Source organism: Bombus affinis, chromosome 8, assembly GCF_024516045.1.
Source record: "Bombus affinis isolate iyBomAffi1 chromosome 8, iyBomAffi1.2, whole genome shotgun sequence".
Taxonomy (NCBI): Eukaryota; Metazoa; Arthropoda; class Insecta; order Hymenoptera; family Apidae; genus Bombus; species Bombus affinis.
In genome coordinates this window covers 7,115,271-7,140,555 of record NC_066351.1, presented here as the reverse complement: position 1 = coordinate 7,140,555, position 25,285 = coordinate 7,115,271, and the positions used below count along the sequence as shown (strand labels likewise).

The 25,285-nt window shown below is 38.6% G+C and overlaps 1 protein-coding gene across 5 annotated transcripts in view; it reads left to right on the top strand.

Annotated features, from left to right (window-relative positions):
• The window catches only part of LOC126919880 (hemicentin-1), a 111,983-nt gene that overhangs the window by 9,642 nt on the left and 77,056 nt on the right, over positions 1 to 25,285 (top strand). For 2 of the 5 annotated variants that reach the window (XR_007711805.1, XM_050729545.1), the window contains exon 1: positions 1,647 to 3,005. The exons of 1 other annotated variant lie outside the window; for it this stretch is intronic. The gene's annotated coding sequence lies outside the window, so the exon portion shown is untranslated. Of the gene's footprint in view, positions 1 to 1,168; positions 1,318 to 1,639; positions 3,006 to 25,285 lie in introns of those variants that run through there. 2 more of the 5 variants (XM_050729547.1, XM_050729549.1) reach the window with 2 other exon arrangements.

Here is a 25,285-nt window from a genome sequence, read left to right as displayed (position 1 = left end):
CGGAATCGGACATTATATTATACGAAATCGATGGAATCGTTCCATCAAAGAATCCGAGGCTTTTCTGACTCCTGTTTAATTTTATAGCTAGGCCATTCATCGTCTTCTCACCCCCTACCCCTTTCTCTACTTTCGAATAAGGAACACGACGGTCAGACGAATTCGTTTCACTTGCAATTAACTTGAAAAACTTCCGGTGCATGGCAAACGCATTCACGAGCACCGATTAAAACGTTACGCTAGCTGGTTTAATAAGAACAAATTTGAACTTGGAAGTCCGGCACGAAATCTCATAATACTTGAATTACATACGCTTTCCTGATTTTTCTTCCCTTCTTTTCCTTTTACCTGGAGACGCGTACGAAATAACTAAGGTACTAACATTTTCACGAAGCGAAGCCCTGATTTCCATCGGAAAATGAACGCTCGAGGTTTTATACGCGATTAAAACTACCCTCGAGACGCGGATTCTTTAAACCGGTGCACGCTATTCCTTGGTCTGCCTGGTATCTCGTTTCATCCATCATCATTATCCATCATCTCGCTTTCTCCTAGTTAGGACGTCAAACACCGAGGCCGAAACTTCTGGCCGTTTCCCCTACCATGATCCAGATTCCGGCTCGAAAAGATTTTCAATCGTAACCGACATTCCATCATCCTCAAACGCATCACGACCAACGGTCTGCAGGTGTGGACACCGGCTATGAGTAAAACGGTTGCTTCTCTCCTCCAACCTCATTGTTCCATTCTCTCTCCCCCTCCCTTGGTACAGCCACCCTTTTTCTCCCTACTCCTGTAGGTTCGTCGTCGTGTACTTCTCATTCTGTTCACCGAGTGGCCCCCTCTTCTCCTCTCTTTCTCACATCGAAAGTGGACACATGCTTGGCCCTAGTCACCGTCCCTACGAATTCCAGGGATCAATGCGTCGGTGCACCAAAACGCCTGCGCCACCCCCTTGAACCCCACCACACCCACACAACCGCTTAGCCGAGCAGCAGCAGCACCAGCAGCAGCAAGCACCAGCACCAACAGCACCACCATCAGCACCAGCACCAGCAGCGCAGCAGCGACAACGGTGGTGACGGCGACGGTGGAGGCGGCGGTGGCAGTGGCGGCGGCGGCGGCGGCGATAGTAGTGGTGGTGGTTGCTGGTGGTAGTGGTGGCGGCGTCGGCGGCGGTGGTCGTGGTGGTGGTGGTAGTAGTGGCGGCGGCACGAATAACTTGTACCAATACAACATCCACCGTTGGTGGAATACGAATATACGTAAAAGTACATAGACCCCAGGACTTTGACGGTGTCTGTCGTAGTACTGCTGGTGTGTATAAGACGGACTCTCCTCTCTGACCTGGTGTCGCACGTCTGTGTTCCATCCCTTGGTCATGTGAATTTCCACGAAGCGGGAAGAGTGGAAATTCTCTTTCTCTCTCTCTCTCTCTCTCTCACTCTCCCTCTCTCTCTTTCCTCCTATTCCACGACAGAGTAGAGGCAACCAAGAGAACTTTCTACCTTCACCAACGTTTCACCCCTACTATCAAACAACCCCTATAGTCCCTCCACTCTTCTTCTACACGGAGGATATATCCAACGTCCCTTTTCTCCCTCTTCGAGCAGTCTCTCCTACAACGGCGAGAGGGCGCTCCCCTCTCTTTCGACGTGCGCGGTACCCGAGCCTCGGAAATTCTGAAAGCGGTTCGCGCCTGTGCAACTCGCGCGGGGGTGGCAAGGGACCGAAAATCGAGGTGAAAGGAAACTCCGCGGATCCGGCCTAAGGGTCTCTCCTAGGGCTGGTGCGTATTCGGTTCTGGGTAGAATTTTTCGACGTGCGTCGTTGAGTAACGACGTGTGCTCACCTGATTAAAAGAAACACCTGCGTTCGTTCGTCATCGACGAGGAGGGACGGATCATAAAATAGCAAAGTACGAACGCGTCGCGTTGCCGCGTCTCTGGCCCCGTTACTTGATTCGCGAGTACGCGTAAACACGCACACAGGTACGCGCTTAGACGCGTTCGTTGTGGGCAAATCGGTGTGTGACCACAGTGACACATCACGATACATGCGGATTTACATATCTCATCCGTGGCTCGTTCGGTTCTTCCTCCGTTTCTTACGACCCTATCGTGTGTGTGTGCTTGGCCCGAGGACGTCGTCGCGCGAGAGATAAGCTCTTCTCACGACGCTGAACAACGAACAACGAACCGAGTGACGAACGAGTGGAGAAAGAGAGAGAGAGAGAGAGAGAAATAAAGAGATAACATTTATACGAGACCTCTGATACCCCAACGACGACTACGGCGGTGGAATCGTTCGATCGCTGTGGTGGTGGTTTCTTCCTCGCGTGACACACTTTTGTCGTCAGAGAAGAGAAGCTCTTCTTCTTTGCCAGATTTAACGTGAATCAGGGAACACTAAAGTTGAGACTTGTTCGTCGACGTATATCCGTCAGTAAGTACGAGAAATCCATCGTAAAATCCTCTCAGTGATAGTTTGCTTCTTCTGTGTATCGTGAATGTGCAGCTGTGAATCAGTGATCGTTTGGAAGAAAGGAAAAGTTTTTTCTTGGTGTTTTTGACTGAGAGAAAGGAACCGTTGTCGTTTCCTTCTTTCTTTTCTGTCTCATTCTCGTTGTTCGCTTCGGATAAATTACGTCACGAGAAGAGGCAACATCTGATCGTGATCGAGTGACTCCAGTAAAAATCGTGATTGTTGAGTGGTTAACGCCGTGCCATTTGCGAACTCGCCAGGATTTTCCATTAAAGACCAGTGTGGATCGTAAGTCCCGAATACGGGGGTATCATGTATCCCCGATTGCGGCCCTCCTTTGAGGGTTAAATTCTCGCCGATTTCAACGTCTCGGCTTCGCCGTCTCGACTTAATCCTGCGCTACCGTGTAATTGTGTACTCTGGAACTAGACCGAACTACATCTTCTTAAGGACTACCCGATTTCGGCGCAAAGAGCTGGTCCCACTGAGGACTAACCGTGTACCACATCCCCGCGCTGAAAGTGAGTCTCACCGCTTTGATGCTAACCTTTCGTGTGTTCCACCCTCTCGTCCAGTTGCTAGCTGAGTTTGCATCGCGTAGCTTTAAGATGCCTCGTACACCGTTCGAAACCGAATACCTCTGGATTTCTTTAGACCATCTTATGCATTCCGTTTTGTAATTCCGCTGCATGATGAGCCGATCGAGAAGAGGGTCCGTTACTTACGGTCTAACAAAGCGTACCATTTAATGACGTCGAAACTCGATAATCCGCGGCCGTGGATTTATTAAAATTTAATGAACCTCGTCGCGTATCGAGATACCGTATAGATGTTCCTTTTTCTTGCTATTTCTTGTTTCCTCCTTTCTTCTTTTTTTTTTTTTTTTTTTTGTAAGTTCTCCCTCGAGTCAGCAACAAGATAACGGAACGCAGTTAATGGCATTTTAGAGTAAGACGAAGGAAATCCAATTTATCCGTCACTTTGTCGCGACTAAAATCCCGAAGGAAGTTCAACCGTGTCGACTGGTTTACAACGAATTCGATCAACAAAGCGAAACCTTATTTCGTGCGAGCCTCGTATGTTGACGGATGATAATGCGTTTATCTTGCACGCTTTTAACGCGTGTATAGTTCTCGTACGGCTTTTGCAATCACACCGCCTTTTTTCCTTCTACTTAATTATCCGGAAACCTTCCGATTGAGATCGTAAACTTCGAGGTTTTATCCGTCGACGCTGTGAAACTTTTATTCGTAACAGAAGTACGATAGCCGTGTTATTACCATCCGGTAAGAAAGGGTTTTCTACTACTTCTTCCTTTCTTGAAAGATTTAGATAAAAAGTCGAAATTGTAAAAACTTCTTTCTAAAATTGGAGTTTAGTGTCGCATCAACTACAGGTTATTAACGACTTACTATAGGAAAATTCTATGTATTATTAACCATGTACGAAATATTAATATTGTATTAATATTAAATTTCATCGAGCAACTTTGTTTGCCCAAGTAGAGTTTCGTTGGCTTCCAAATCCTCCAGAACAGATATCTTACTTTTCTTTTTCACCGACTGTTTTTCACCGACAGGCTAGTAGGAAATTGTGAAAAACACAGGAAAGTGTATTACGGAGCTGGAACGTTCTACCGGCTATGTTTTAATATCCGATCCGCAAAAATCGCGCACTAGACAGAAACGTTGATCGTAGTTGATTACAGTATCGCAAGAGAGCGGGTAGTTTAATAATTCTGCAAAATTAACACGAGCAACGGTGAACCCTATGACGCTGTGTTTCCAGGATAATATTCAGCGAGGATCGTTGGAAATTTTTCAAGGGAAATACTCAACGAAAAGATCGTTGGCTGAAATCGCATGCAAATTCCTCCGCCGCTAATGAACTTTCTCCTGCTCTGCAACATATTCATTTCACACGCGCTAATTACACATAATTTTCTAAATGCAAATGCCCGCGAAAATCGTCGAATATATGCATTCGTGATTCAACTTGCGCTCACAGACAGACGCGCGTTCATTCAATTTTGTCGTCCCTTGACTTTCGTCTTCGGGGTTGTTCAACAATTCGTTATTTATGCAAATCACCGTGGACCTTCGGCAGACTCGGATAGGGGGGAGGAGAAAGAATTTCTCGAAGGCACAAAGGGATCGAGAAAATTGACGTACTGCCTCGGAAGATCCTTTTGCCTCGCAAAGTACAATCATGTATTCCATTTTCTAATTCGATATTCTTCGTCTTTTGTTACGTGGAAATCAAGTTTCTCGATGTTATCCTGAAACCGGGAACGCGTTCATCCTCATAAGCGGAAAATGTCGACCAAACGCAAGGGTCACTGCTTTGAAAGCGCCAATTTGAACATCATAGGAGAGAAGATACGATAAGTTCGCTTTAATTGATTTTTGGATGTTGAAATCGTTTGGCGACTGAAAAAGAGTACTTTAATACGACGTCGACGAAAAAAAGAATAAATTATTAGGTTCAAAGACGTAAAGTATAGTTTAAAGACAGGTGATGCATATCCATGAAGTTTCGTGGAAATTGAGAGACATCAGTGAATATTTATGCATTTATGAAGAAGTTAAGTGTGCAAATGTCTACATAATATGTACATAATATGCAAAAAAAAAAAGGAGGAAAATATCAAATATTCAAAATAAAACACCAACTATCATAAAACCTAAAGAGCGAAGTCTCTGCTTAGATGTCATCTTTTTAGCGATGTTCATAAAAAATTTTGCATTTGCATAAAAAGACGCACTTAATTCTAAAATGAAATAAAAACGCAATTTCGTTGAAACGGGATTCGTCGAAAACGTATTAAGTTCTTAAATTGAACCTCTATAAAAAAAAAAACGATACGTCTGACTGACATTTTTTAATATTATCATGTTTCCAAAGTTAACGAACGCTTGACGGAAACGTAAAAGTTCAAGAATATTTCTTGGAAATTGAAACACATTGTAAGATATTATCGATGAATCATGCCGTGCATAATTGATCTCGTTCGCGTTATTCTGTGTTAACTATAATCTGATGTAAGTAGAATAACATTTCGCAGACGAACAGAATCTGATTTTGTTCATCAAATGGTGGCAATTCTAGCACGAATGACATAAAATTTTGATGTGTCCCTGTAATCATATTTAACTAATGCTTAGTATGCCATACAGGTAATATAATTACCTCGTATAATTACTACAATTAATATAATTACTTCGATACTCATCTTTATACATTATGAACATAATACAATAATATAGTAAAAGTACATTCACTGACACATAATCAATATTCGTTTCTTAAATTCAAAAATGTATTTAAATGCGTTCAATATAAAAGTGGTTACTTATCTGGGTCAACTAATTTAATTTCACATTTAATCCTATAATCTAGCGTTATTTCAAAAAAGAGAGAAGTATTTGGCACGTCTGTATTGTTTTTATACATTGTGTGTGACACGACAAATATTTCTGTTTTAAATGCTTTCCCGAAGAATATCACCATTGCGATACTTAAGTAAACCATAGTACTTGACACAATCGTCCGACAAATATCATGCTTCACTACTACAAAAGGTATGTTCGTAACTTGGCACGTAGAAGTTTGCAGATCACCAATCTGAACGAGCTCACAGTTGAATTTTTAGTGACCTTCATACATTTATGATAATAAAGCACGATATTTTCAAGAGATCGTATAAATGTAAAGTACATTTAACGTTACTACGGATAAATTGCCTTTGTACGTCTACGAGTACAAATTTTTCAATAGCTATTGTCTTAAAATATTTATGTGACATTGATTTATAAAAATTAACGAGTAAGTAATTACCTTTTATTGTTTCTGCCTTTTAACGTGCATTATTAAAATTTAATTATGCGGACATACCGAATTGAATATTTTTACATCTATTGAAGTACTTTTCGGTATGAAAGCTCGGTATGAAAGCTCAAATAATTTTATAATTCAAATCATATTCATGTATCTAATTATACAAAGTTTTTAAAAGGTTATTTATTTGAATGTAAAAAGTAAAACTACAAAAAGCAATTAACGCTTTTTGAAAATAATATTATTCGAAAATTCTTTATCGTTATATTTTAAAGCACGTGAAAAATAGTACGATTGACAGTTAAACTTTTGTTCGATATCTTATACCGTTTCCTAAATATTTACGATGATTTGAGAATATCGTCATCGTAATTTCTTTGAAAGCGTGTTCCCATCCCTAAGGCTACCTGTTCGCCGAGACAAAGAATGGGTTCGTTATTAGCGTCACTCAAACTACATTTCTACAATTTCCTCCATTTAAACAATACTTAAGCGTTAGATGGAATGTGACACTAGGTTTTCACGGAACGAAGTTGACTCAGACACTTTTCTTGTGTTATAACCGCGTGAAAACAACGTTATATTTACACGAAGCATCCCTCGAAACGGCCACATGAAGCGCAGAGGGATCGAGAAAGGGATAAAAAGAATAAATCTCGACCGATCGATAGGGCACTTAACCTGTTTAGCGCAATTAATCGCATTGCGGGAAATGAATCTGTAACAACGTTTATCGGAACGAGCGGGTTAAAAGTTACGTATTACGATGGTGCAGGAGATTCAAGGGAATCGAGAACGCGTGAAGAATTTCTCTTTAATTCTTATCCGTTCCTTTTGTTAATTTGATACGTTGGGATAATTATAAAATTGCAATATCTACATTCCTCTCACGTACGTCGTTTTGTTGGAAAATATGCGAACAATCTCGTATGTAAACGCAAAAAAATTTCTCTATTCTCAACGAATATTAAACGAAACAAATATTAAACGTGACTTGGAAATTTCCTCTCGTAACTGGAAAGAAGAAAACACAGTATTGAATAATACAAATTCATGGAAAAGATTATAAAAATCAAAAGTCGCTTGAACACCCTTAATTCGCCACTCGCGTGAACTAAAAGTCTTACTCCAGCGAGACACCTGAAAACAAGTCAATAATTCGACGTCTAATCGTTTCGTTTTATAAGCGACGATAGGGGACAATGATGGAAGGTGAAACGCCGGAAATTGACGTTTTCCGTTAAAATCGAGCTGATACCCCTCCGGAAGGTTCGTTTACGAGGCGTAATTATAAAACAGCTCGGACGCTCAAGGCCGTCGAGCTCGCCATAAATTCACACCCTACGATCGAGTAAAGCCTTCTTCTCGGCATGCGACGTGCCATTGATCATGGTAGATAGGTAACTCGCGTGGTCGAGGGTTCCGACGCTTCGTTCGACGTTAGTTACGTTAATTTCTACGAGGCGTCCCAGTTTTCCACGAGTTGGCTCCACTCTCTCTCTCTCTCTCTATCTCTCTCTCTCGCTCTCTCTCTCTCTCTCTTCCTCTCTCGCTTTGCCCTTCCAGCTATAGCCAATGCTGTCAGGAAATTACGGGACGTCGTTTGTGTTGTGTTGACAAGCGATCCTTCTCTTTGTTACGCCACCCTTTTTTTACACAACCACCCCCCATATGCTAGTGGATCTCTCGGCACCCCGTTTCATGCCTGTCCCCGTGTCATTAGTCTTCGTAGTCGAGTATCACGCTCAGTTTTACCCATCTTCTTTCTCTTTATTCCTCTCCTCCGTTTCCCCTTTTCACTTTATATCTCTTTCCACTTCTTTGTATGTTTTCCTCCTTCTTTCCCCTTTCCTCCTATCTGACTGCTGTTGAACGAGCCAATTGCCAAGCTGTCCAGATTGAATGCGAATCGGATATTTATTAATACGACCGCGACGACAGACGCCCCGTCTCCCGGAAGTCTTAATCGTCCCGACCATCCCAAGCGTGTTGAATTCGAACGTCATGCCATAGGGCCATAGGGGACCCAGATAACGCCGCTGGCTGTGCGTGTGTGCGGTCGAGGGGTGTTTACTGCTGGAAGCTACGAAAGGGATTAAGAACTTATGACACTCGAGAACGGCGCTTTTGCCTGACCTCCACCAGGGTAAACATTTTCTCGCGGGATCATCGAAACGAATCGGGCGCCGGTTAAATTAAATTCACCCGGGACTAGAGTCTTTGTGTTTGTCTTGTGCACCGTGTATACATATTGCGCATAGGTTTCGTTTAATAGAAGATAAATTAATTTCTTCATATTCACTGACCTCTCACGTTTAACGTGTTTGATTTTCAGTGCGTTCGTTTAGTTAGAAGAGTGACTAGGCGAAGCAAATTTTTCAGGAAATCGGTTTAAAGTAGAACGTTATTAAGGTAATCGCTCACTTAATAACAAAGAAACTTATCTTTCATGTAACATTTAAATAGTAGTGTTTGCGTTTTAATGTGTCAAAGAAGGTTGGAAAAATTGTTTGACGTTAATGCGAGCAGTGAATATAGGAATGTGGATACTTGAATAATGAATATGTATAGTATATAGATATATTGAATAATAAAACATATTATTGCTACGTATTTTAACAGATAATTCAGACTGATAAATCAGTCTAGTGATATTTGACGTGAAGAGATGGTATTATTTCTAATTGATAGCTCGTCATTAATTTGTACACTTTGGTCAAATTCAAATGTTATTACCACAAATCGATCGAAGTGTTGTGATTCTCGTGAACGGTAGTGGATATAATACTGATAGGAAACCTATTAAGAAGATACTTGTCGTCTTATCAGCCCCTATTTTATCACCCCGAACGTAAAAGTTGCCCCAAAAATGTCAAAAGCTTGTCTATTTTACTGATAAAATAGCCGGGCCGACCTAAGTACTCCATGACGCCATAAAACCAACCTAAAGAACCAAATTCCTAAGACGTAGAATAAACCCAATTACATAAATCCCAAAAAGGATCCAAGAATCCCTGGCAGAACCGGTTAGAAATCAGAATCTTTACTAGCCAGTTCCTTCCGATTCCAAAAAGCGTACATCTCAAATAAATCCACGTATTGTCACACAGGCTCGATTTTATTTAAATAATTTTTTGGATTACAGAAATGTGCAACGAAAGTATTTCAAACTCTATTGGAATACTTATTCAACCGCCGATTAATCGTACAATTATATAATTAATGCTTCCGATACAACAATCTTCCAATACAATTTTCTTAACCGATACAATTTTTTAGTGCAATTTTCTTGATCTATATAATATCTTGCTACAATCTTTTTGATCGTCTGCATATTTTTAACTGCATATTTTATGATCGGTTGACTATTTTTTATTCGAGTGTTAAATGTACTATGAAAGGATAAACAACGAAGAATCAGTTATTTCGTAAAAAGTATAACATCAAAAAGAATCTTTTCGTTGCTCACGTTGTGAGAACGTTACACGAATGACATTGCATCGTGTTATACCCAGACCATAGATGAGGAAGGGTTAAGGACATTCCCGCGAGCGCCTTTGAATGAACTATAAGTTTCATTGACTGTACAAGTCTTAGCTAACAACTAGGTGTAGAGTAACGGTGAATGAAAATGTATAAAATAAGAGGACAGAATAGGAAAGCCTTTGACTACGTGCATCTAAGTGAAATCATTTAAACAGTATCGTTAGAAGATTCGATCGCAAAGTGCACCTTACAGCCCATGTATCCATCGTTAATGATGATGGGTATGGTTCGATGCGATAAGTCGATATGTCGCTTTTAGACGGTTGTGATTAGAACGGTGGAAATTACAGGGATATTCGTAAAATGTTTCTGAAATATTCTAGAAATAAATTCGGAAGAGAAAGGGACAGAGAGGATAGAGAGTCACCGAAATCTAAAGCAATTATCGTTTGAAATTAGTATATTAACGCGATAATTTGATGGATAAAAATTTCGAATTAAAAAGGTCGAAATACCTCGGAAGAAAATTGAAACTGACGACGGCCACCTATTATTATAATGGATACAGGACGAATAGAAGCAGCAAAGTTTTTCTTCTTTTCTCTAGCTTTCCTTCGCTCTATCTCCTTTTCTCATAAAGGCAAGGGGTGAGAAACGCGAAGCTCGCCTGGCATTTTGACGGGTCGATGAAAAAACGAAGCGGCGAACAACAAGATAAATCGGCTTGTTAAAAAAAGTACCGGGAGGAAATTTCTACAGCAAGTGAACTTTAAACGTATTATTAGTTCGCCGTCGAATATCGCGCTCAGAAGTTATGCAAATAACAATGAGTAGGATTCTGAATTATCTCTGTATGTGTGCGCATGTATACATGTATACGCACAAACTCATCTTTTATAATTAATGATTTCTTTAATAACCCACCAGGGATTTCAATTCTTTTTTCCTTTTTATATTCTCCTCTCCTATTTTCTCTACATCCTCTCTTTCTTTTTTCTTTTTTTAATAATATCACGCATTTCATGAGAAAGCTTCCATAATATCTCTCCAACGAGCTCTTAGCTAACGAATTGAGTGTTATTAAAAAATTTAGAGCGTCGAAGAGCATCCCTGTTTCCTTCTTTTCTATTTTTCTTTCTTTTTTCAATTCCATTAAGTTTACGCTGTCCTGAACGTAGGTAGAATGATAGATTACATGGAGAAGGTTCTGCTTTGAATGTAGCAGGATATGTTAATGCGAATGGTAAACAGATATACCAGGAATAAACAGGCCTCCATTGATCCGTGGGAGCAGGATGCCAATGAACTTTACTCTGACGATGAATCGTTTAATGATATTCCCAGGCCATTACAGGCAATCATTGCAAGAGTCGAGCGTGAAATTTACAAGGTTTCATTAGGGCCGCCGGAACTCGCTGAACATACAACATCAGACCGCTAATAATCAAATTAACCGACCCGTTTTAAATTCCCTAATACACGATATTCTCGAAAATTGCACGCTTTCACACGATTTAATCGACACTTGATCGGTGGGTATGTACGTACGTCAATTTCACCGTCGCAATTTCCACCAGGGAACGGCAAGGGGAAACGAGAAAGAAAAAAAAAAAGAATGAAGAGGAAACGCAAATCATCTACATGACTCGTTTAATATCTGTTGAAGATGAAGAAACAAACCGAGCCAGCGAAATGCGCTTTTAAATAACTTTTCAACCGAGCAGCCTCGTTAACGTAGAGTTGAATAAACGCTATTGCTTTGCGCGTATTAATGCGAGAGTTACTTGAACGTATTGTTACGACGTATCATTCGAAAGGGTTCATTATAACGTTACAACCTCTCGCTTATTTTCACGATAACCCGCGCTATAACTTCCAACGTCAGATTCCGTGGCTTTAGCTTAGGTGCATTTGTTTCGCAATAACTACATCTTCCCTTTTCGAAATTTTCAAACGATCTCAACGACTCGTTACACCGAACCGAAGAAAACAATACGTATAAGGATAGAAAAGCGAAAGAGTAAAGTAGAAAAATTGGAAATTTGTTTCTCCAAGCTATTCGTGGGAAATCGTCGGTGTCTCTCTCGCGCAAACTTAAATCACATTAAACCAGGCTTTTAGTATTGGTAGTACAGTAACTATCCAGGAACTGTCTATATATTATCGTCGTTGGTGTGGTCCAAGAAATCGACTAAAACCATCGAACCCAAGCTAATGTCGAGGAGAATGGTTGATTCCGAGGCGAAGGCAAAGAAGCTCGACTGTTTCCGGGGAACAATGCGATTTCCCATTGTCGAGATCCCTCTTTTCTGGGCTGGCTGGCTGGCTGGCTGGCTGGCTGCTGCCGGACGTGATCGATCGTACTCGTCACGATCCCAGGGCCGGCATAATGAAATTTATCAGGTCGATCGCGGCCAGAAACGTTGCATGTCAGCGACATCGGCCGGGGTAACGAAGGGCGCGGCGTGGTCTGCGTGAGACCATTAACCGAGAATTTCATGATACGCTTCATTGCACTAATCCAATTTAATTAGAACGGCTCGGATAATAAGCCTGTAACGACACACTTTGCTCATTAATAACGATCAGACGCTACGGCCACGGAGCTTGCCCAGCTCGCTGAGAGTCATCCGACGTTTTATCGTTCATCGTCTGTCTTCCTTATCGCATATATCTTCCACGATGTAATGTACACTCGAGGATTGTGTAATCCGGCTGGAATCTTTGTTCTTTTCCACCTGGATTTCCACGATTCGCCGAGCTCTCTGAGGGTATACGTGGAGATCAGAGATTATAGAAAGACGGGGAATATACACAGGCCGATTTGAAGGTACACATGAATCAAAGAAGGACGAAGAGTGTAGAGTGGTAAAAGGAATACTTGTTGTTTTGGTAACGTGTTCATCGCAGATTCGAGTTAACATGCTCCTTTAAGAGACGTATATAGTATGGACTTAAATACGAGATACGAAGTAAATGAAATTATTAAGAAAATTTCAGAAGAATTCGTGTTAGGTATTAAAAGACTAACAAAATTTGCAAGCATAAAGTTTCTTTTACGATTGAAGTAATAATCCTCCGAGTTTGAAAATTGTTCATATATGTTATTTGCCATTAGATCATGCTTTTTCGTTAAATAGTATAAATTTGTTAGATGAAAGAACATCATTCGGTGAAATTTCATCTTAGAAAATTGTTAGTTTGCTTTTAGAGTAAATTTTTACAGATACCGAAAAATTGATCATTTTTTGTACGCGTGTAGCTCTTATACTTTACGGTAATATAGAAACAGGTGTTATATGAAAATGTCTTGTTAACATGTAGCATCGTATTTAACGAAACCCCGAGTTTCAGCGAATGTATTAATATATGCTTGAATTTACTTTATCCTTAGTGACAAAGCTTTAAGCACGAAGGATTAAGACGCCTACAGACAAGCAATTAGCCATGCGTAAGCCGTTTCTTCGAGGCAGATTATTGTTCGTCGATAGAATCCTTCTGGCTTACGTTCTATCGTTAAAAATAGCGTAATTGGGCATACATATATTGATAAGAATATTCTCTTCGACAGCCATTATTATCCTATGCGTTCCTCATTAATCATCATAATCGTACGACTAATACCTCTATACAGCGAATAATGAAAAAGAAACGAATCAATGAAAATAATTAAGATGGGACGACAACGGAAAGATATTTATTTTTCATGGCACCATTGTATTTTATTTCTATTGTTATACCTGGCAACAATCGATCTGTTTACACCAAAAACTAGTCTCTAGCTTTCGCATGAGAAAAAAAAAACTCCAATCAACTATTACAGCATGTTTTCATATAAAACAAAATTCCAACTACACAGGCGATGCTTCTTTAAAAGGGTTTGGAGATACAGTAGCGAGGTTGTAAATTGGGAAAGGCTTATTAAATTTTCATAAATTCGACTAACTGTATTATGAAAACTTTGTTTCTATTTTCCGTTTTCTATAATAAATTATTTGCACTTTGAAGCACTATAAATATAGAAGGGTTTTGAAATTTGTATTTTCAGCAATAAATTACAAACTAAATTACGTCGAACTCGATATAAGAACTTCTTCCATTTGTAAGATGCGTTTGCCATTGTAGAATATCTCGTAATTCGTGATACAAATAGGATTAGGCAGATATTATGTCTCAAAATAAGACGAAAATTACATTGGGGTGTCTTATTTTTCAGAATTACGAGTTAAAAAATTGCTCAAGTAAACGTGCATTTGGTCAATTATTAACTAAACGCGTTGAAAGACTATTTTTGCAAAACGGAAGCTTAAACGACAGACTTTATCCTACATTTTTCATATTTTTATATTTAGAATATCCTTCTATCAATTTTATATTTCTGTCTATTTGGAAATTAAACAAATTCACGTGTACTTGTGAAATTTTCAAATTTAATTTTCTCGAAAATTAAGCCTCCAATACAAATTCACTATGCTTTATTTCGGCTTATTTTATGCCATAGAATCTGTCTCACCCCATTTGTACCATGAATCATGCGATACTCTGTATGCTCAACAACTTCGTGAAGGGTCGGAGAACGCAATGGCGCGAATGTTGTCTTCATCAGGAACCCGAGAACTCATTGATACAACGCATAGGCGGGGATCAACTTTCTGATTCGGAAACACATTAATGGAAAACTTATACCTGTATCAAATTCATTCCAATACACCGTAATAGTTATGTTATGTAATGTAAAAACACATGTGTACGTAAAAAGAGCCGATGGGACAAAAAATGTCAGTCAAAAAGAAAAGAGATAAAATTAGATTTAAAAACCAGAAAGACTGCAAACAGGCTAACTGCACGTAATTGATCCGATTCGAACAAAATTGATGGATGGGATACGAAAAATGGTTGGAAAGCAGAAAAAGTGGGATGATATTATATAATGACATATAACCATCGGAGAAACGAGACAAAAAGTGATATCCGACTGCGGTGAATTGATATTATTTGCTGACAAAATTGCAGCATTTTTCAAATGTTTCGTTTTAACCAGGCACGTGTCGAATAAACAATGCCCGTTTCGAAACATTTTAAAAGCAGCGTCAATTCATTTGTCCCGGCCAAATGACATTTTCGTTTAAACATTAAAAAAACACACGTTGAAAAGACATTTCACTCCCCCTAATAGTCGAAAATGCAATCGGTTCTAGATTAACGCAAATATTTGGAAAATTCCAAGACAACAATGGGGAGCATTGTTTCTTTGAATATATTAGGTCATCCCATAAGTTCGTGCCGACCTTTGTGTATACATTTCATATTTTAAAGAAAAACAAGAGAACTTTTATCGAGACGGAATAATGAAAAATGGGAAGAAGTTGTATAACGAGAGGGGGATTACATTTTTTCATGAAACTGAAAGGTATGTAAACAATCTTATGTAAACCGCTCGAAAAACGGCACGAACTTATGGGATGACCTAATAAAAGAAAATATTAAATAAAATAGAAGAATAATACTAGTCTACTATAGTGAACTGTATCCTTACGACAAAGTTTTCAAATGGTCCCAAGAGGATCCAATCAAAATTATATCATCTTCTGTGATTCAACAAGTACTGTTCAACCTATTGACAATATCATAGTTTACATAGCGATGATGTTACTTTAGTTAAGTGTGAAGAATTGTTCCCCCGAGTATTTGGGAAAGTCAATACTATTAATATTATTTGGATGCTTTCCAACGTTAACGATGATCAAAGAAATAGGAAATTTTATAATATTTCAAAATCTCCACGTCATGGCACCTTCGTCTCTAAATCGGAATTGAAAATGCAGCATTATTGTTGAAATCTGCAATTCTTACATTATTACTAGCTATTGCAGATAACTTTTACGAAAACAAGTTTACTTTCTCTTTTCTTTCAAGAAAAGGCCGGATTACAATATCAAGGATCAAGATAGTATACACAAAATTACATATTTTCTGCCTCCTGGAGAAAAGTCTTTCCATTATGCGATATGCATTATATAGGGTATCCTAGGTTTTAACGAACAAACATTCAGTTTGTCAGTGTATCTTATGGGTTTAAAAAAGCATTATATAAACATAGGTCGTTTCAAAATTTTGTTAAAAAGTTATGACAAAAGTATAAAATGTAAAAGAAACGGAAGAACCACAGTGCAGAATCATGGTTACTGCGATATAATACAAAGACTGATTAGCGATATTCACGTTCACTCTGTTTCAACAAAGGCATCTAACCAAATGTTTATCTCGAAATATCTCCATCTCAAAATAATGCATTTACCGAAATGAAGCAAAATAGAAATGAAATTTACAGGGTGATAAATTCTATTTTTAGCTGTTGTCAATTTTGTATTGCCAAGGACGATGGAAAATTATCTTTGCATATTGCTACTGTTCCTTTAGTATTTCATAATTTTGTTATGACCTTTTAATAGAACTTTAAACGACCTATGCTTATGTAACATCGTTTTTTATCTAGATCCTTACAATATATTGACATTGTTTGGCCGTTCAAACCTCAGACACCCTGTATAATACAAAAATTATTGCGAACCATTTTATCCTGCGCTGTAACATATTCTCTACTGCTTAACTACAATCTAATATTAATTTCTCTTCTATAAAAAGCAACTTAAAGAATTTGAATCAAACATCGAAATTAAATTAAGCTAAAATATTCAATAAGACAAGCCGATCTCTCTCAAAAATTATGAGACACGATCTATGATCTCAACCGAATCGCTAATGACGAATTAAAAAGAAAAACAAATAGAAAAAGATTTGGAATCGCACCTCGAATTCGTATTATAGCGGAGTTTTTGTGTGAAACAAACGAGCTGGCTGGCAGGAAACCACGGTGCAATAAGTCACGTTTCGGGGGCGCCGCGAAATCGGCGAAAAAGAGGCGCATGGTCGATTTCTCTTCGATGCATAATGCCCGGTATTAATTTAATGAGTAGTAATTACCGGAGCGCTCGTATATGTGTGCAAGTGCATTCGATGCGACCATCGAAGAGCTCACTCGCGCTCACCTTTGTGCAATAAGCATTACGCGGTATCGGTTTTGAATTTCTGTTATGTGATAACCAACGCGAATAATGACCAGGCCGCGATTTCATGCGGTAACGATTGATGGTATTATAATTTTAATACGAAATGAACCGAAAATACTCGCCACGGCGTGTACCACCGTATATCACCGGAAGGGGTTGAATCAGCCAGAAGGGTTTCCCTTCCGCGCTACTCGACAAGGATCGAAATTGCTCGTCGTCACCGATTTCCACAGCCTAGCCGTCTCGAATCAACCGGCTATGAACGCAACCAGACGAATCGCATTTCAACCGGCTGTGCTTTCCGACTTTAGGATCCGACTTCCATTTTCAGGCGCGTGTACCGAACTAGGGAACCGCGAGGAAGGAACGTGAAACGAACCCAGCCGGCCCGTTATTCGTGTCACTGAACGTAACGACGTTCGTGAACGACATTGGATAAAATTCAGGATTTCTAGAAACGGTAATCGTTGGTAGAAATAAGAGGGAGAAACATTTAGATCGGTGTTCGATTTAATAATGTCCTGAAACTCTTCTTTCGTTTTAATCCCTTATATGAGCGTAAATATTTCGTACCACTTTATAACGCATATATTATTTGTTCAACGGGATATCTCATATTCTGATGAAACGAGACGCGAGATATTTTGTCTATAGATGTGGGACAAAAGTCAGATTTGATGAAATAAATGGAGGTAAAAGTTTGTGGAATAAACCGAACAGCGATAAAAAATACAAGGGTTAATGATGAAAATCTAGTTGATACGGAATATAGAGCATATGTATGCTATAGTTATTAAGATTAGCTTTTAATTGGGAATTTATTGGTTTCTATATATGATTTCAGGGTATGAAATATAATATTAAATCATTTTATAAGTTTCATCATCCTTTCGACTAAAATTTGGCAATTATAAAACGCGAATTTCTTGCATTCTATCATCATTTCCCATTTGGAGCCTATAATTTTTAATCCCTCGTAAAATAACATTTCTGTGATCTAGAATTCGATGGAAATTTTCCTGCTAAAATCATTTATATCTGTTAATTATTTAATATTTTTAGTTGCCATTGTTGCTTTATGTTTGATTTTATGAAATTCATGAAGCATACAATATTTCCAATATATGTGATATGAATTTTCATTCGTCATTCATTCTCCCACCACTCTGCCGATCTCCTTGGAATGTTCATCTGTTAAAAATGAAATATTACTCAAGTGAATCGACAGCTAAAAACAATACGGTGTGGATAGGTGAGAAACAATACTTCATTGAAAATCAATAACGAAAAAAAAAGAAAACGATAGCACTCGCAAAACGACCTAATACGATATGACAAACGAAAGCAACGAAAGCGTATAACTGGAAAGATAACAAGAATTAAAGGAGAAAAGCGACTCTGCAAATCGATGGATCCAAAACGTGCACACGTGTGAATCTTTTCTTCTTTTCATTTCCATAAAAATGTATTCAATGAGAAAAATTAAAAGGCAAATATCCCACTCAAAAGCGCTGCATAAACATCTCATTGCGAGGTATCTCGTTCAGATGCGAATAGATTAAAGGTATACGATAAAAAGGAAGTCATAACTGACTCTATTAATCTTTCTAAATATCCTGCATCTTAAATCAATGACGCCTAAGGTAGCAAAAAGTTACACAAAGGAACTGCACTCGTTGAGAAGTCTCAATTAAACGGACAGGTTGATGAGTAAACTACATAAGCAACGAAATAACGATCTCAAAGTCGAGACAGAGGGATAGGAAGAAAAAGGATAAGAAATAAGCGCGACGTCCTTCGCTCGTATATTCGAGGCAGCACGAAAAATACCAGAAACAGTTGATGCTTCTCACATTATTCGTCAGAGGTCAAGCGAAAAGAAGACGACAGCGACGCGTCGGGGGTCCGAAGCTTAGTCTCTTCTCCGTAGCTATTCCGGAACTTTATTTCCCTGAGGATCGCTCTGGCGGAGTTTATCGCTGAAGGTAACGGTGTTCCCTTCGTTGCTTTCCCATTCCTTTGTCCCTCGTCTCTTTTTCCTCCTCTTTATTCTGTTATTTCTATCATCCGCGTTCATTCCCTTGGTTCCCGGTCGTACTTTCTGCCGATCACCATACTCGATCCGCGCATATACGTCTTTCTTGATTTTCGTCTCGATTGACACAATCAGGATTTCAGAATATCAAATTCTGTTTGCTTAGGATAAAAGGCCACGGCGCCGAACACAGTACGGCAGACACAGCTTCTTCGATTTCTCGGTTTACCTCCGCCCTGTTCCACTTCGGCTCTCATAGATGTCGGTTGTTCCGCCACCTGGCGTAATCAACAGCACCCCCTTATTGGTCGTCCGTGGCGTAATTCCCGGGCCAGGACCACCTTTCGCGAGTGGCATTAACGCGACTCGAAAACGCGAAACACTTCGGAATAACCTACTTCGGGAACAACGTGGACCTGGCGTAGTTTTCAACGACTCGCAACTTCATCCCCCCCGCCGCCGTTTCCTCCCCCTAGTTCGTAACCCCTCGCCCCCGTGGGGCATTCGTTACACCAATTTCCCGTGGTATCGCCGGTTAATTGGGCGAAATTAAGAGGCACTATTTATCGAGTGCCGTGTTGCTAATTTATACCGTGATATCCGTGGCACGATATTACATCACTTCAGAATGCTACAATATGAGTTACTTATATTACCATAAGTTGACACTTAGTTTCGATAGTTGAAGATTGACTTGATGTATGCGAGGAACGAATGTTGTAGGTTTCAGTTCTGTCTATGTGTATATCGTTAATAGCAAATTACGTAACTATGAACGATCGTCGATGAAGTTTTCTTTCGTTAGGTAGCTCTAGGTTGCTATATTATTATTATTATTATTATTATTATTATTATTATTATTAGAATTCTAGAAATCAAGATTACAATTTTTAGCTACTCCTATTTAACGCACGTGACCCTATTGTAACTATTGATCTATGAATTCTAGCTATAGTATCTTATGAAGGATATACCTTACACCTTTTCTATTTTAGTATTATTTATTATTAATTGTTTCTTCTTGTAAAACGGATTAATCATTTTCGCTCATAAGCGTAAATGTAAATATAATAATACAAATGTGTAAATATAAAACGTGGACAAATTTATGTGACAAGGGGTTAACGCATTCGCATCTACGTATATAAATTGTACGATAATAAATCGTTACAGAGACTGGAAAGTTAAAATTACAAGATATTTACTCAGATAAATAAAATATCAACACGATGAAAGCAAATTGCTAAAATGAGTATTTTATTAGTGAATCCTTATCAATGGACAATGTTGCAATACAATGTAATGGTATGATATAGTTACTCAAACTTATAGTTACGATAAATGAACGAAAATACGAAGAAGAATCTATGAGAAACGGCTCGTTTTTCGAACAGAACAAGACGTGTTTTGGGAACGAAACGAGGCGAGGAAGGTACAAGAGAAAATCACATGGAAAATTACAAAATCTCTGAAGCTGATGAAGACGCCTGTTATATGGTTGTATCAAAATTACAATGAGAGACGCCTGGAATTAATAAGCGTTTCTTTGTCCTTGGGTAGGGAAGCTACAACGTCGGCCGAACGAATACGTAGACGCTTATGAATTTAAAGCTACATCCAATTGGAGTTTCGTGTCGTAAGAAATGGCGGGATATATACGGTACAGGCCGAGCAGTTTAGAGGCGTGTTATTTCGTGGGATGGTTCTTTAGTTTAAAACCATTCCAGCCGTTAAGAGTTTTCCTTTTTACGAAGAAAAGTTTCATCGACGGATACCGAAATACCGGTCCGGTTATGAATTCAGAGGGAAAGATAACTTAAAGAGCGACCATTTCTCCACGGGAGAGACGAAAGAGCAAGGGGATAAAATATTTAGGGGTGTACGGCGTCTTAGGCGTAAGATACGAGATTTAAAGTTTTAGGTGCCACTTTCAGAAAAGGTTGCCCGCCGGCACCCTCTATCTCCGGATTCCTGTTCCGCGATAGGAGGACTACTTCTGGAGTTAGTGACGTTCGTCCACGATCCCCTTTTCTGTATCTATCTGTGTGTACAAGCTGCTCCGTAACGCGCCGCTACTATGATAAGACGATCGACCAACTTCTGAAACGTTAGGGACCAAGACTATGAGCACGTTTTCTACTATGATCATTACTTAATTTGTTAATTCGATCTGATACCGCAGTTAAGTGAGTCGTAGAAGCCTGTACTTGCGGAGGAAATCTGTACAAAACTGTTTACCAGGGCCCTCTTACACAATGGAACTAATATTGTTAATGGAATTGTGCAAGTTATAAATTACGAGTTATTAGCATTCGAATTATTTTGCATAATAGTAACGAGTTTGATAATAAAACAAATGAAACTTTACGAATAAGTTTTACCGGTTACGAGTAGCTTGATTATAATTTTACGCAAAATTGTGACTCTTGAAACAAAAATTAAATGTCGTCGAAAGGGACGTGACTCGGTATCACTGGTTCTTCTACAGGTATGAGGGTTAATTAATTACGTTCTTCTAAATGGAAAGATTTTTAATGCGTTGGTTGGTTGAATCTCGATATTTTAAAAATTGTTGAATCAATTCTTTTCGTTACACAATTTGTTTCATAATGTAGGAAGTTGCAAACGTAGGAGCGTACTTGTACGATTTTCTGTGCACTTTCTCTCCCCTCTCAAAGTTTGTAGAGTCGTTCCAAAGCTCACAGAGTCCTTTCAAGTTTCGTAAAGCTTCCTTGTATCAATTCAATAAAATTGTTTCTTTTTAAGAAATTTTGGATCATTAAAAATTCCTTGTTCGAAAGAAGTTGTTGTTAACAAAAAGAAACCACGTGATTGCCTTCTTCGTTTAGCAAATTTGTATATGTCACTCAGGCTTACTTAGTTACAAACAATCTTGCGACCATCTCTTTAACACAGTGTTGTTATGACACCTCTTTTCGCTTTGCAATTCACATGTTGCAGGCCAATTTTCTCGAGTTGCCCTGTCTCAAGGTTTACTCTCAACTGACCTTCTTCTCAAATGGATATTACCGAGCCCAGTTCCTCTCGTAAGCGTGCACATGCTCCAAAATTAAGAGTCTAGTGCCACAAAATAGCAACGTTTAAGGTGATATTTTCCCGACATCCGTATCACAATTGAGCGAATAAAATCCAATAGAACTCTGTGTCAAACCATGTACACATATCCATAATATAAATTCAATTTATACGGTTATAATCTGATCGACCAGACATACCAATAATTTAATTATAAGTACCTCACCAAAGGTGAATATTTCGCTATTAATTATGATTAATAGGAATTTCTTCGTAGTTCTATCGGCATTAGATGCTCCAATTAATCCCACAATTCAACGTTTTGTGGGAGTGGAAATTTTCATTACTGCTCGCGAATGACTGAGTTTTAACGTCAAACGTGCGTAGGAGTACAGGATATTTTGAGATTAGGGTGTGAAAAAAAGAGGGTAGAACGTGACCAACCGTACACTCCACGCTCGTCGACGTTTATATATTATTTTTCGTTAAGAATGATTATATACTTTAAGAGGTTTATAGACAAAGGGCCATAAAACAAAATAGTGAGTTGGGTAAATTGCGTTAGAAGTTTTAGTGACAGTTTTAGTACCAACTAATCGTTTTACTTTGTTAGAGAAAATAAAATAATGTGTAAAAAAAAGATCATGTCAGAAAGTTATGTAAAGTGTGCAAACAATTGATCCACGTCATAGAAATTAAGTGTTTTCCCTTATCCCATGTCCCTTTTTCAAGGATAATGTAACAAAAACTTCTGCAGTATGTATATTTACTATTAAAACGTTCCAAACATTCTCACACTTATCGTTAAATATTGAGTCACAGCGGCGACTTTCATGAAAACGTTTACGTCTCGGATATTACGAAACGTTAGAGGGAAACCACCCTTAGATGGCAACATGGCTGCGCGGGCTCGACCAGAATGACATAATGCCGAATCATTACACACCCCTGCAAGATAGCGTGCAACTTGAAACCAAGGGAAGAATAAAACTGCAGAACGATAACCGTCGAGTACTAAAGAAAGAGAGAAAGAGAAAGAGGGAGAGTGTTGCGCGCAAGCGGTGACTCAGACACTTTGAGGCAAGAAGAACGTTGAGAAATGGAACGAGTCGCGAAACTACCAGCCACACAAGAACACACACCTTATAGAATTCCATGAGCTGCCTCGTAAACGCGATACTTTCGAGCTGCCAGTGGGAAATATTGGTCCGCGAGTCGTGGGCGAAACGCGTCACACGCTGTGAGATATTGTGTTCGTTAACGAACAAGAGACAATGAAGACCGCGATTTACGAGATTAAACGAAAACGTTTTCGGAAGCGTACCGTTTGAAATTGCTTCGAGGATAAACGTTGTCGCGAAGATCGTCATAAACGAACATGTTTTACAGCTTCCGAAGATGTTTATCACGTGGGAGATTTTCACGTCGCGCGAACGATAACATTTGAGATTCTCGATTCGATAACCGATACGATGAAAATGGAAGAGATTCGACGCGGTATTGTTTGGATAAATTTGATAGAAGTTACGCTATCGATGGAAAGTTTGGATAAAGTTGTCCAAGAGCTTTCACGTTTCTTTCTTGCGATATAAATTATATATACATGGTGGTAAACAAAAGACATGTTAACTTTCTATAGGTAAATACATTTTTTTACATTTCGGAAGCAAACTTCTTTATGCTCGAATTTTATTTTATTTCCTGTTCTAGGTCTTTTAACAGATTTTTGGAATATTTACGAATGTTTGTTTGTATGGTATCTTTAAGGATATCTTTCCGAAAGGCGACACAATATTCTTATGGAGAAAACTAATCTTGCACTAAATTCTGCTTTACTAAAGTTATTTAATACGCTGATTAACGCTCACAACTAAATTAAAGTTGGAGCCTGAGTGCTTCTTAGTTAGCCTGATTGCTAATCTAAACTATATCCTAAACTGGATGCTAGCTCGTCTCGTCTTCGTGGTTTCTAATTTTATCTCAACTTTTGAACTGGTCGATTAATATGTGACATTGCTTTTCGTCTGATAAACAATTTCTAAGGATATCCAAGTGCGACCATCTTTTCCTTATGCATTCTAGCGTCACTGAAGTATTTTTTCTTGAAGAATATGGATTCGTTATTTATTTTATTAGTTCCTGCATAATACATGCTCACTGATTCAGATGACGCGACTACATTCGTGCTATTTTTCTGTTTTTGATATATTTATCCTGTTATCTATGTTACACGATATTTTCTCATATTTTCGTTACATAAAGATTAACTGAAGTGAATCGCAGATGAGAAAAGTAAATTTTAAAAGACTGAACTATAAAAGACTTTCTGTCGTGATATGTGAAAATTCTTTCAATATATTCTATCGATCAGCTAAGAATCCCAAATTTAAGAATAGTCTTCTTACATATTCGTCTGTACATCACTGCGTTCGCAATAGGACAAACTTGACAAAATAAATTCATAAACTGAACAACATTATCACGGTGTTAGAAATATCAGGAAATAAATCAAGTTATCGCACAATTACACTACTTTCACAATCTTAGAGAAGCTGATTCGAAATTACAAGAAATTAAAAAACTTCAAAGATAGAATTAATCGTTCGTGAGATGAAGATTGTATGATTTCCATAATGAAAAATGTAGTCATTTCTTTTTCCTTTCTTAATATTTAAGAGTCTTACGATAAAAGTAATTCTTCATGTCGCGAAGTCGACCAAGTTTCCTCCAGGTACATAATATATGAGTCACACGAAAGCCAAACTTCTCGATCAAACTTCATCGAGGTTAATTCTGTTTCTAAGGACTTAAATACTAATCATTATAACCCGGTATTAAAACTATCACGTTTATAAAACATTTATAAAAAGCGAAGTTTATCGCTCTGTCTCCTGACTTCTCCAGTATATGACGATTCGATAACAAATTCGATAACAAATCAAATAAAATTTTGCAATCAAATTTTACAAATTCCGATTTTTAAATTCGTCAAATTATAATAGAGAAATCTACTATATATAACCTTTAACTTATTTCGCCAATATTATTAACTGATAAATCATTCTGCGAGAAAATCCCAATATAGCTTCACGTATCGATTCTTTACTCTTACTGAAAGAAGTATTGTAAAAATATCAAGATACGCAGACTGACTTATCGCCACGTAATCTAATACCAGTAATACTCCTATCGGATAATTATTCAGTTTCATATAGTTAAGAATCCCCTACCCGCATAACGTTATCCGTACAATCTTCCCATGGACAATTGAATGAACGTCGTTTCCTTCTCCTGGTGCAGTTACGACATGGAAGACAACTAATAATGTCCGATGTCA